The sequence below is a fragment of the Procambarus clarkii genome, chromosome 27 (genome assembly GCF_040958095.1).
Source record: "Procambarus clarkii isolate CNS0578487 chromosome 27, FALCON_Pclarkii_2.0, whole genome shotgun sequence".
Taxonomy (NCBI): domain Eukaryota; kingdom Metazoa; phylum Arthropoda; class Malacostraca; order Decapoda; family Cambaridae; genus Procambarus; species Procambarus clarkii.
Genome location: NC_091176.1, coordinates 45,347,773 through 45,360,599, shown reverse-complemented (window position 1 = coordinate 45,360,599; position 12,827 = coordinate 45,347,773). Strand labels below are relative to the sequence as shown.

At 36.7% G+C, this 12,827-nt stretch overlaps 1 pseudogene; it reads left to right on the top strand.

Annotated features, from left to right (window-relative positions):
• The first annotated feature begins 5,039 nt into the window (after positions 1–5,039).
• LOC138369265 (S-adenosylmethionine synthase-like) lies at positions 5,040–6,206 on the top strand (annotated as a pseudogene).
• Positions 6,207–12,827: the final 6,621 nt, after the last annotated feature.

Sequence of the window (12,827 nt, the reverse complement as noted above, 5' to 3'; positions counted from 1 at the left end):
CTAAAAAGTGTATTGGAACATTGACCAAATCTTTAAACAACTTTTTTACTTGTTTCTGGTGGTAACTGACACCTCAAGGAACATATAAAAGGAGTAGAAATATTAATGAGATTATTAATTCTGTCGGAGTGAGAGTAAACACAGATATATATCTCTCCTACCTGAACTTCTTTTCTATTACCACCACATTTTCTTGGCATATATTATGTTCATTTTGGATCTACACTAGCTGCTGGATATGACTTGTACAGGTATAGTTGGAATTTACTTTTTTTTTTTTAATTTATGACTTATTTAGATTTAAATATATTTTAATTACCACATATATTTTTAATATATTTTAATTAACAATCTACCTTTTGCTTCAGTGCTGCCTACGATGTTACTGTGCCAGCACAAGGAAAAGGTGTAATCAAGATAGATATTCAAGTAAAAGTACCAGAAGGTTGTTATGAAGAATAGCTCCAAGATCTGGTCTTACTTTTTTTGTTTTTTTTTTTTGTTTTTAATCACATTGATGTTAGGGATGGTGTCAGTGATAGTGAAATGTTTCTGTGGTTCTCTTCAATTATTCTAAAGTATATTTTATTGTGAAAAAGAGAGATCGAATTTCACAACTAATTTGTGAACGAATATTTATTCCTAATTTGTTAGAGGAAGTTTAGGACATTGAGTATACCAAATGCCCCTGTGCCGCAAACTTTTTTTTTTTTTTGAATCAACAGAAATTAGTAGTAGTAGTAGTAATCAAACAACTAGCTAAATATACAGTGTGAATTAGTGATTCTCAACGATTACAGTGATAAGAGTGAGTAACTTATGTGTTAATGAAATGACTGAGGCGGTCTACCTAAGGAGGCGGTTGTTATTTCCTAAAACATGCCTACTGAACTTCAATGAAAAGATGGTGTGGACTGTACGTTTAGCTATGGAGTATTCAGATTTTAAACCAGTGTTCAAGGAGGGTCAGGGTCTTCAGCAGCCATATATCACAGTTGGAACAGAAGAGGCAGTTAAACATTTAACTACAGATGGCTTTCAGAATATTGTGATGGTTGTTCCAGAAGAAGGTATTTTCACAAAGGTCATACTATTCAAATATCCAACTTACTTGGATCCTGATCATCTCCTTTACAATGACAGTGTTGTTTGGGTAAAGAGAAACATTGTTCATTATAAAAAACAAAGTCAGGTTATAGCTTTAATAAAAGGTGAGGCTCCTAAAAAAAATTTTGTACAAGGACTAGGCTATAGAAAAGTTTCAAAATACCAAGAGAAGCCAAAATTATGCCTGAAGTGTTATTATTGGGGGCATTTGGTTTTGAAACGTCAGTACGACCCCAGGTGTAAGTACTGTGGTAATAAACATGACTCTAAAGAGTGTACAAAGAAACAAAAATTTCCATTTTGTTGTAATTGTAGAGGTAAGCATACTCCTTGGTCTTATCTATGCCCCATGAATCCTATAAATGCTGTTGCAGGGGGGTGGTATTCTGCCAGCTAAGGGGAAACAAACTAGCTAGGCCCACACAACTGAAAGTCCTAAAGTCCTGTAGTATACAAATGTAACCTAATTACTACTATTATATTGAATTTTTTGTAGTAACTTTACTAAACTAATCTATGCCTTTGAGATATGTATGAGATATGTATGTATGTATGTATGTAAGCATCTTTCCCATTCAAAACAATATATAATTAACAAATTACAATGTTCGATAATTAAAGGATAATTGGATTAATAAAAGAAAACAAATTAAAATAAGTATTTTTTTTTTATTTATAGAGGGATATAAAAGAGGAGGTACTCCTGTTCAATTCACTTGACACAGATGTCAGTAGCATATTATATACCTTGGGCAAAAGTTTATGTTGTGACTACCGGGCACACTGATTACCTTTGTCGACATGAACAATTTGAGAAAGAATGAGTCAAATAAAAGAAGGTGGTTATCACTCAGACGAGATATGAAGCCAATCTTCATAGACAGGATGAATGACTGGTTCAGGGAATACCAAATCCCAGAAGATATTGATACATTTGTTGATGACCTTAATCACCAAATTGAAAGTTGTCTTAGAATTCAGCGCCGTACGCCTCGACGAAGACCCCCTCGGAAGAAAATGCCTCGAAGCAAAGATCCACAGAGTAAAGCTGAAGAATTAATTCACATGTGGAGTGATCACAGCATCCTCATCCTCCCTCTCAACGGAAATCGTCATGGAACAGCTCCTGCTACAGAATGACAGAAGAACTAGAATAGCGAGAGCACAGTCTAGTGAGGACGAATATGGAGAACCTATCACAGCCCAGGAAGTAAGGGCGGCTGTTAAGAGAGGTAAAATTACAGCACCTGGTGAGGATGGCATTACCTACGACATACTTAATGCACTGTGTGAAGTGCCTGGGAATCCACTACTCCTATTGTTTAACAAATCATTCCTAAATGGAGTTCTGCCCACACAATGGAAACACGCCAAAATAGTTCCCATACCAAAACCGAATGACCCTGGCAATTACAGACCTATCAGTCTCGTGTCATGTACTTGCAAGATGCTGGAAAAGATCATCCTAAAACGACTGTTACACAAAATAGGTAGGTTTGGGGAAGGAGTCAATGGATATGTCAAAGGACGGAGCACAGCCAATTGTATAATTAATTACCTGGTTAATGACACGGCTAGGTACTCTGTATTTGTTGACATAAAAGGAGCCTTCGACAAAGCCCAGGGAATTGCGATCCTGGACGAGCTTGCATGTATGGGTGTCAAGGGGAGACTCATTAAATGGATTGAAGACTACCTCACAGGGAGGAAAGCTAAGGTCTACTTCAATGGAGCAATCTCAAGAACAATGAATATGGAACTCGGGACCCCCAAAGGAGGAGTCTTAAGCCCTACACTATTCAATGTACTTATGAATGCAATTGCCAATATTGATTTTCCTGAAGGAACACAACTAGTGGGATATGCAGATGATGTCCTAATACAAGCTCCCACCTTTGATAAAATAAAACAGGCCATTGAACTCCTTGGAAGGAAATGTATTGAGCTCGGTTTCACTCTCTCCACAAACAAGACAAAAGCATACTCCCATCGCAAGCGGAGAGAAAATGAAGAACTGCAAATTAATGGTGTAACACTTGAATGGGTTGACCACTATCGGTATCTTGGCGTCACCGTCGGCTCAAACAAGGGAAAGAAAGAGGAGCTCAATCAAATCATAGGAACATGCAAAAGTCGACTCAGGGAACTGAAACTGAAAGCTATGACTTGGAATGATGGCCATGGAGCCTCTATTGCTGTACTTAAAATGAAGTACACAAACTATGTACGCTCCGTCATTGACAACGCAGCACCTGTTTTATGTACTTATTCACAAAGTGATATGAATAGGCTAGAAAACATACAGGATGAAGCCATTTCAATCATTCTTGGAGTTCCAAAGAAAAAAACTGCTGAAATGTCCAATCTACAAAAAGAGTTATTATCCCTTCCCAGTATTAAAGAAAGAATTGTGGAACTGAATGCTAAGCTTGCAATTAGGATTGCCAGAGATCCCCATTATAATGACATGGCTAAAAAAAAATTGAGCTCTGTGCTACTTTCAGGGGGAAACAAGAGAAGCAAAAAATGGCATCACAGAGCAGTCGGCTACCTTGAAGATCTTCACCTACTTCAACAAGCTCGTGAGTTCATGCCTGTAGAAAGATTACCTCCCTGGGTGGATCCCCTGAATGACTCGTGCAGGATTATCATCAATGATATGGTAAAGAAAAAAACCAACATGGTACCCAAAGAAATAAGCCACAAGTATCTTAAGGAAATTTATAATGAAGCTGGAGATGAACTAGATCAAATCTTCACTGATGGGTCATCTAATCCTATTAATGGCCGGGCGGGTGCAGCATACACGGTAATTAAGAAGGATGATGTATTTTTTCCACCAAAAAATGAGGAAAAAGCGCGCATTGAGAACTATACCTCTTCAACACAAGCAGAGTTAACTGCCATTGCTATGGCGTTCAGGTATATTATTGAACAGAATACTACTGGTGCAGTGATTTGCACCGATTCGAGAGCAGCACTGCAAAGCCTAAATAAAGATCGGGACGAGAATCTTTCAATAGTCGCTGAAATTAAGAGAGTTGTGAAGGTACTAACCAACCAGGGAAGAGTTGTCAAGTTCCTGTGGATTCCCTCCCATGTTGGAATCTATGGAAATGAACGCGCAGATGTGTTGGCAGCTGAAGGCGCTGAGGGAGACCATATTGAATACTTCATACCCAAGACTCTTCTAGAAATTAGAAGTATTATTAGGGAACATCATCGTCATCTCAATCATTATGAAACCCCCCAAAAAAGAGAATGTGGTGGTTGCGGGAGAGAATTAATAATAGAGAAAAAACATCTTGGATACAAATGTCCACACGTACAGCAGCTTTTTGTTAACAACATATAATAAAGATGATTTATAATGTATCTTATCTACCATTTGACAGAGGCTGTTTACCTTGGAGACTGGTTGGAAATATATGAATTGAATTTCAAATCTTATTGTTCCTTCTATTACATTTTTATATATGACTAATAAATACTTCTATAATTATTAACACAATATTATTATTATCCCTTTCACCAGATGGAATTATTATGTTCATAATGAGTTAAGGATTACAGGTTACCAAATTATACATTCACTCTTCCAATTAGAATGAGTAATAATGGTTTTTTTTAATGGTTTATAATCATTTCAAAATAAAATAAATGATCCATATTCTTTTTTGACTCACAGTTTTGTTATAAGACAGAGCAGCTGCACACTTGCTTTACAGTTGCTCAGTTGCTCTCTCTCCACGTGACCAGGTTTGCGTTCTCTCTCTCTCTTTCTCTCTTCACACAATTAGGTCAATGTTTTTAATAATATTCCTTTACATAACGGATTTTTATTTAGTTAAAATCTAGCCAAGGAAACCTGGTCCCAAATTCAAGAGTACTTAGAAGTAACATTTTCGTCCCCAGGATAGTGTGCTGAGAGCATGGATGGAGATCATGAGACGTTCCTCTTCACCAGTGAGAGCGTAGGCGAAGGCCACCCCGACAAAATTTGCGATCAGATCAGCGACGCAGTGCTTGATGCCCATCTTAGCCAGGACCCTGACGCCAAAGTTGCTTGTGAAACGTGTACCAAAACTGGTATGATCCTGATCTGTGGGGAGATTATGTCCAAGGCCCAAGTTAATTATCAACAAATTGTGCGTGATATTGTTAAGAAAATTGGTTTTGATGATTCACGAAAGGGCTTTGACTACAAGACCTGTAATATTCTTCTGGCCCTGGAGCAAAAGTGTGCGGAGATTGCTAATGGTGTACACATCGGGCGCAGTGATGACAACACTGGTTCAGGGGACCAGGGACTGATGTTTGGTTATGCCACTGATGAGACCGACGAGTGCATGCCCTTAACTATTATGCTGGCACACCGTCTCAATCAGAAGATTGCAGAGCTGTGAAGAGATGGGACATTCTGGTTGGCGCGACCTGACTGTAAGACTCAAGTCACATGCCAGTATGCCTTCGATCAAGGAGCTGTTATTCCCAAAAGAGTGAACACTGTTGTCGCTTCTGTACAGCACTCGGAACAAATTACTGTCGAAGCTTTGCGTGATGAGGTTATAGAGAAGGTCATCAAGGTCATTATTCCTGAAAAATATATAGATACTCAAACGAAATACCACATCAACCCTTGCGGAGAATTAATCATGGGTGGACCTCAAGGTAACGTTGGGCTAACTGGTAGGAAAATCATCGTTGACACTTACGGTGGGTGGGGCGCTCACGGCGGGGGAGCATTCTCTGGCAAAGATTACACAAAGATTGACCGCTCAGCGGCCTATGCCGCCCGATGGGTTGCCAAGTCACTGGTGAAAAACAAATTATATAGACGCTGTTTGGTTCAGGTATCTTACGCCATTAGTGTTGTGCACCCCATAAGCATCAGCATCTTCCACTATGGCACCTCACAGTACACATCAAAACAGCTTCTGAAGATTGTTAACCACAACTTTGATCTACGACTAGGACATATTGTCAAGGAGCTGGGCTTAAAGAGACCAATTTACAGTGATACGTCGTGTTATGGACATTTTGGACGGCAACAGTTCTCTTGGGAGCAGTCCAAGAAGTTGACCATCCCTGAATTTTAGAGTCAAATAATTCTTAAAGATGACTATCATTTTTACGTTTTTCATCAAGTCCCTGTTAATATGGGAGAACACTATGTCTATGCTTGATTCACAACTCTCCTAAACACGAGAGTGAAGTTATACAACTTGAGAACACTTTCCCACCAGGAGACTTGAACCCTAGCCAGCACAGAAGCCTGGTGGGAACATTTAATTTTATATTCAATTGATAGTTTTATATACTTTTTTGACGTTTTATATACCAGAGTATATAAAATCTCCGGGCCTTTTATATATCAGAGTAAATAAAATTAAAATGACTCTATAAGACCAGCGTCTGGGTCAAGATAAATACGTTTTCTTCCACTAAACTGAATCCAGTTTTTTTTATCTTTTTTTCGGTGGGGGGTTCTATGTGATCCTCCTCCTCCTCCTCCTCCTCCAACTGTTTGTGGTTCTCCTCCTCCTCCTCCTCCTTCTCCTCCTCCAACTGTTTGTGGGTCTCCTCCTCCTCCTCCTCCTCCTTCTCCTCCTCCAACTGTTTGTGGGTCTCCTCCTCCTCATCCTCCTCCTCCTCCTCCTCCTTCGCCTCCAACTGTTTGTGGGTCTCCTCCTCCTCCTCCTCCTTCTCCTCCTCCAACTGTTTGTGGGTCTCCTCCTCCTCCTCCTCCTCCTCCTCCTCCTTCTCCTCCAACTGTTTGTGGGTCTCCTCCTCCTTCTCCTCCAACTGTTTGTGGGTCTCCTCCTCCTCCTCCTCCTTCTCCTCCTCCAACTGTTTGTGGGTCTCCTCCTCCTCCTCCTCCTCCTTCTCCTCCTCCAACTGTTTGTGGGTCTCCTCCTCCTCCTCCTTCTCCTCCAACTGTTTGTGGGTCTCCTCCTCCTCCTCCTCCTCCTCCTCCTCCAACTGTTTGTGGTTCTCCTCGTCCTCCTCCTCCAACTGTTTGTGGGTCTCCTCCTTCTCCTCCTCCAACTGTTTGTGGGTCTCCTCCTCCTCCTCCTCCTCCTCCTCCTCCTTCTCCTCCAACTGTTTGTGGGTCTCCTCCTCCTCCTCCTCCTCCTCCTCCTCCTCCTCCTCCTCCTCCTCCTCCTCCTTCTCCTCCAACTGTTTGTGGGTCTCCTCCTCCTCCTCCTCCTTCTCCTCCTCCAACTGTTTGTGGTTCTCCTCCTCCTCCTCCTTCTACTGTTTGTGAAGTTTTTACCTTTCCTTCTCCTTCTCCTGCATTTTGTAATTCTCCTCCTCCATGTGATTCTTTTGTTTGTTCTTCTTTCTCGACTTCCACATAAATGTTAAATTTAATGCTAGCAAATGTGTCTGAGGAATTAATATTCTTAGCTAACATTTTACATTCCACCTCATTATGACTGTCTTCGAGTTCAAGTTTCATAACCACGAATGGGGGTAGTGAATTTTCTTTCATTGGGAAACTGTCCGAATAAAATCCACAATTAAATATATCTTGACTTGCAGCATGGGTACATGATATCAACAATTTGTTCATGTAAAATCGTTTTCCTTCCTTTCGACATTTTTTACGTGATGCATCTAAATTGTTCTTTAATTTGACGTCTTTTATTTCACGTCGATCTGTATAAATATCAGGTGTGAAATTATGGAAATTCCATGGAAATATTAATATAATTGGATTTTTTGTATAATATCCCCTATCAATATTAGAATTTGTATATAGTTTATTTATGTAATATGCAGAATAACCATTGGTAAAGTTGTGGATTTCATCATCATAACTAAGGAATTTATTAAAGGGTTGAATTAGTGTCTTATCAGTTTCAGTAATAGTTTTAGGATTATACGAAATTGGTGGTTTGGGAACAATAAAGAGACCTTTATAAGTTTTTATGTCTTCGATAAATGGCGAGAATAATGATTCTATAAGTTTGGATTTCATTTGGGATTTTCGAAGTTTAGACGAATCTGTGGAGGATTGTAATAATTCTTGAAGTAATTCATGAGGTTGTTCGACGGATTCCATTTAACTGATGACGTGAGGAACGCCAGAGGACTCATTTTCACTTGTTTGTAATTCTACTCTGCCTTCTTCTCCTCCTCCTCCTTCTCCGACATCTTGTAATTCTCCTACTCCTCCTCCTCCTCCTCTTCCTCCTCCTCCTCCTCCTCCTCTTCCTTCTCCGGCATCATGTAATTCTCCTCCTCCTCCTCCTCTTCCTTCTCCGGCATCTTGTAATTCTCCTCCTACTCCTCCTTCTCCAGTGTCTTGTAATTCTCTTCCTCTTCCTCCTCCTCCTCCTCCCTCTCCATCGTCTTGTAATTCTTCTGCTCCTCCTTCCCCTGCATCATGTAACTCTACTCCTTCTCCTGCGTTGTATAATTCCCCTCCCACTACTCCTACGTTGTGTAATTCCCCTCCCACTCCTCCTCCTACATCTTTTATTAGCTCAATGGACTTTGGTGTTGTGTCATGGCTGATGGAATTGTAATTGTTTTCCTTTTTATATAATTTTTTAGTATTTTTAGATTTTTTCCGTGAATTAATGACTACTATAACTGTTAGGAAAATAATTAATATTATTAACATAATAATTGTTGACAGTAGATTATTCATTCTTAATTTTCTCTTTTTTTAATTATATGATTTTTAATTCAGATATTTTTAAAAAATAAAGTAATTATGCAACCAAAGTCAAATATGTTATTGTTTTTATCCTGTTGAGTAGTTTTCCAGTATTAAGTGATATTGGATATTATATTAAATATTGGAATACCATTCAATATTGAATGAGTAATTCAATGTTGAATGAGTCATTCAATGTTGGATTGGTTTCCAGTATCCAGCACTATACTATATACTCTATACTATGTCGATATTGATTAGTTTTCTGGTTAGTATCCAATGATATTGGATAGTATATTCAACATTGAACGTGTGCAGATGTGACAGCAGTCACAAACACCCTGATGGATAGTTGAAAAAAAAGAGATTTGAGTCCCTGATTAAAAAAAAAAAAACTACTACTACTACTACTACCCTACTTAAATTACTTACTGTTTTGCTTACTGAACACTGTAATACAACAGGTGTTGATGCAAACTCTAATCCAAAAAATGTCGTCCCTACCACAGGTGTTATTAGAAAACATATTTGCACTTGTTCCATATCGTCATCTTTTAATTATTTGTTCCAGAGTTTGTAAAATTTGGAGCCATGTTATTCTTGACTCGTCATACATGCCATTCCGCACTCTTTATCATCGATTAATATGGGATTCATATACTCTTTTTCCCTAGTCCACTTCTACATAGCAATGAAGATGGTAATTTGTCTCTTTACAATGCATCCTATATTGTGGAACAATTATGTTACATCAAATACAACATAACCGATGGAAGATACTGTATGAGAGGCCTTCTAAAGATGATCGAGACTAAAATGAATAACTGGTCGAAAATGGGTCAAGAAAAAAAGACTCTGAACTATTTGAGTTATTGAATGATCATCCTATGTTTACATCAACATTAAAAACAATGACGATTGTTAATCATCCTTTAAAAGGTATGATAAACAAAAACAAAGTGTGGTCTTTAGTGACAGCTATGACAATGTTCTCTCGGGATACAGATGAAATTTTACAATTGTTAAATATTTGTCTTCGAATGTATCCCACGTCAACTGTTCTGGATATTTTTTATGGATATACAGTTATTTTTCTTTTTTCTTTTCAAAACTTACAGCAATCTAATATTAATCATTATAAGGTACATTCTGCACTCTATCTGACAGAAAATATAATTCTTCAATCGTCAGAACAAACATATTATTGTGAACAGGCCCTTCTAATCAATCATGTTCCAAGTAAAGGTGAAATTACACGTGTCGATTATGTTCCTGGAGTGGATATAGTCAGTATAGTTTTGAAGATAGTAAAGCGGCATTCATCTTTGCAATTTTTAATTATCGAATCGCAGCCACAATCACCACTTGTACAACAGTTACCGCAAAATGCTATTTGTTCATTTTCTATGTTTAATTCTTTTTCTTTTTCTTTTGATGTATTGGTGCTTATGCCAGATTCTTCTGATATTAATAGGGAGGAAGACTGGAGAAAAAAAGTGAAAGAAATTTCAGTAATCAAATTTAGAAACATTTTATCTGAACAAAATAAACCCTGTTATAATTTAAATATTAATGTATATCTACTAATGGTAAGTAAGAGGAATCAGGATTTATGTTGGATTATCTCCGTGGTGTAGTGGTAAGACACTCGCCTGGCGTTCCGCGAGCGCTATGTCATGGGTTCGTATCCTGGCCGGGGAGGATTTACTGGGCGCAATTCCTTAACTGTAGCCTCTGTTTAGCGCAACAGTAAAATGTGTACTTGGATGAAAAAACTATTCTTCGCGGCAGGGAATCGTATTCCAGGGACCATAGGATTAAGGACTTGCCCGAAACGCTACGCGTACTAGTGGCTGTACAAGAATGTAACAACTCTTGTATATATCTCAAAAAAAAAAAAAAATGTATTGTATTTTGGGACTACGTAACTTTATAATTCCTGTAAGTACTGAAATGTGTCAGGTGCAAGAAAGGAGTTGTGAAGACAATGTTTTAGTTATTTGTTCATCTATTTCAAGTATATATATGTACTGTTATGACCATTATTGTAATTCTTATATGGAAAAATTTTGTGTTATTACAATAGATGGGAGTTTTCAAAGATTTCTAGATGATGTTCTCTCTATATATAATTTATATGACCGACATGAATATGATAGTGAATGCAATTGTTGGTTACCACCTCCGTTAACTTACAGTGAGATTTATAGTGCCTATGCATTATCTTATCATAGAACACCAGATTTTATATTTTGGTTAAAAACAAAATGCACCTTTAATGGTGAATATCATCAAAGTTATAATTATTATATCATTTATACAGATATGTTAATAACATTTCAAACTATGCCAACATTTTCATTAGTTCGATTATTTAAAGGAAAAGATGTAATTTGTGAACATCATATGATTGCAACAATCACTAACAATTTAAAATTTGATGTATTGGAAATTGAATTGAATAATTCATTTGAAAAAGATATTAATACAATTCTTGGACAACAATTGGCGACATTTAATGAAATTAATATAAGTGAACGCCACTACTGTCTTCATTGTTCTAAATCTCTAAAGGATGAATATTTTGCTCTAAAACAAAAAGTCAATTGGTGTGATATGGTAGCGGTAAGATTTACACGTTTTAATAGTTTTGATTTAATATGTGCTCAATGTGCAAATATCAATGATGAGGAATAACTGTATATTAATATTTTATTTCATCCTATTTTATATAAAAAAATGTACATTTAAACTGACCATATATTAATTATTATATTATAAATATAGATATGTTACAACAGGTTGTCAAACTATACCAACTAACTTTGTATTTTAGTTACCATCTCAATGAGGTTTATAGTATTTATACATTATCATAGAACACCAATTTTTATATTTTTGGGGGGTTAAATTAAGTTTTGAGTCGGGGTCAAGGATGGCAGTAGCGACACTTCACTGATGAAGAAGATGATGTGTTCATGGACGCTTGCAAAAATAAGGACGTCGAGAATCTGGCCATATTATCGACTTGATAGAGAGATTTTTGGATGCACCCCCATCCCCCTTCCCCTACCTCCACGTCTTAGTCTCACTATATTTTATGGAAAGATAATAATAACACAAATGAGATTATAATAGAGATAGTAATTATTGTATACCTGGGATGGAAGGTATATAAACAGGCAAATTATGAGGGTTTATAGACCAGTTCATCTGTTCCTGTAATCACAGTAAGTACTGTTCCTGAGTGTAGTCGTATACCAAAAACAAATTTATTTACCATACCATTTGATTTTTTATTAAATAAAAAAATAATGGGAGATGTTATTACTGATTCACAAGTTAAAATTTTAGTTGGTAAATATTTTATTGATATATTAAATTATTCAATTAATCTTTATAATTATAATATAAAGCATATTTATTTGCCAATGTTTGATATGTTAGATAGTGAATTTAATAATATTATATCAGTTATGTTTGACACATATATAGATATATGTGAAAATATTGGGTTTTTAATAATAAATGGAAAATGGGATCATTACCGATGTGAATTTATTCTTGATTTTATTCGAAGACAATTCAGTTATTATTTATACAAACTCCTAAAAAGAATTCATATTATCAAATTATACATTATTCTCTTAGAAAATACGTTACGATATCAAGGATGGGCTCTTATGGAATCTATTTGGACTATACAAGGAAAAATACCTTATTCTCTAATTAGAAAACTATATTGAATGAAAGATGTATTAAACCCATTCTTCTGTCCCATACCGATATATATGACCTAAAAGATAATTTAAGTAATGTATATAATCGATCACCTACTGTAAAATATGTCAATGAAGTAACAAGAATTGTTATATATAATTTGTATAATTTACTTATGAAAAAATTTAAATGTGTAAATTGGTTAGAGACTATTCTTCTCTGTTCTCTCCCCAAACAAAATCTTAAAAGATTAAACTGCCTTCCTAAAACAAAATCTGAAAACAATTTAGAATGTTTAGGGGATATTCTTCGAACTATTGATCTTCATATA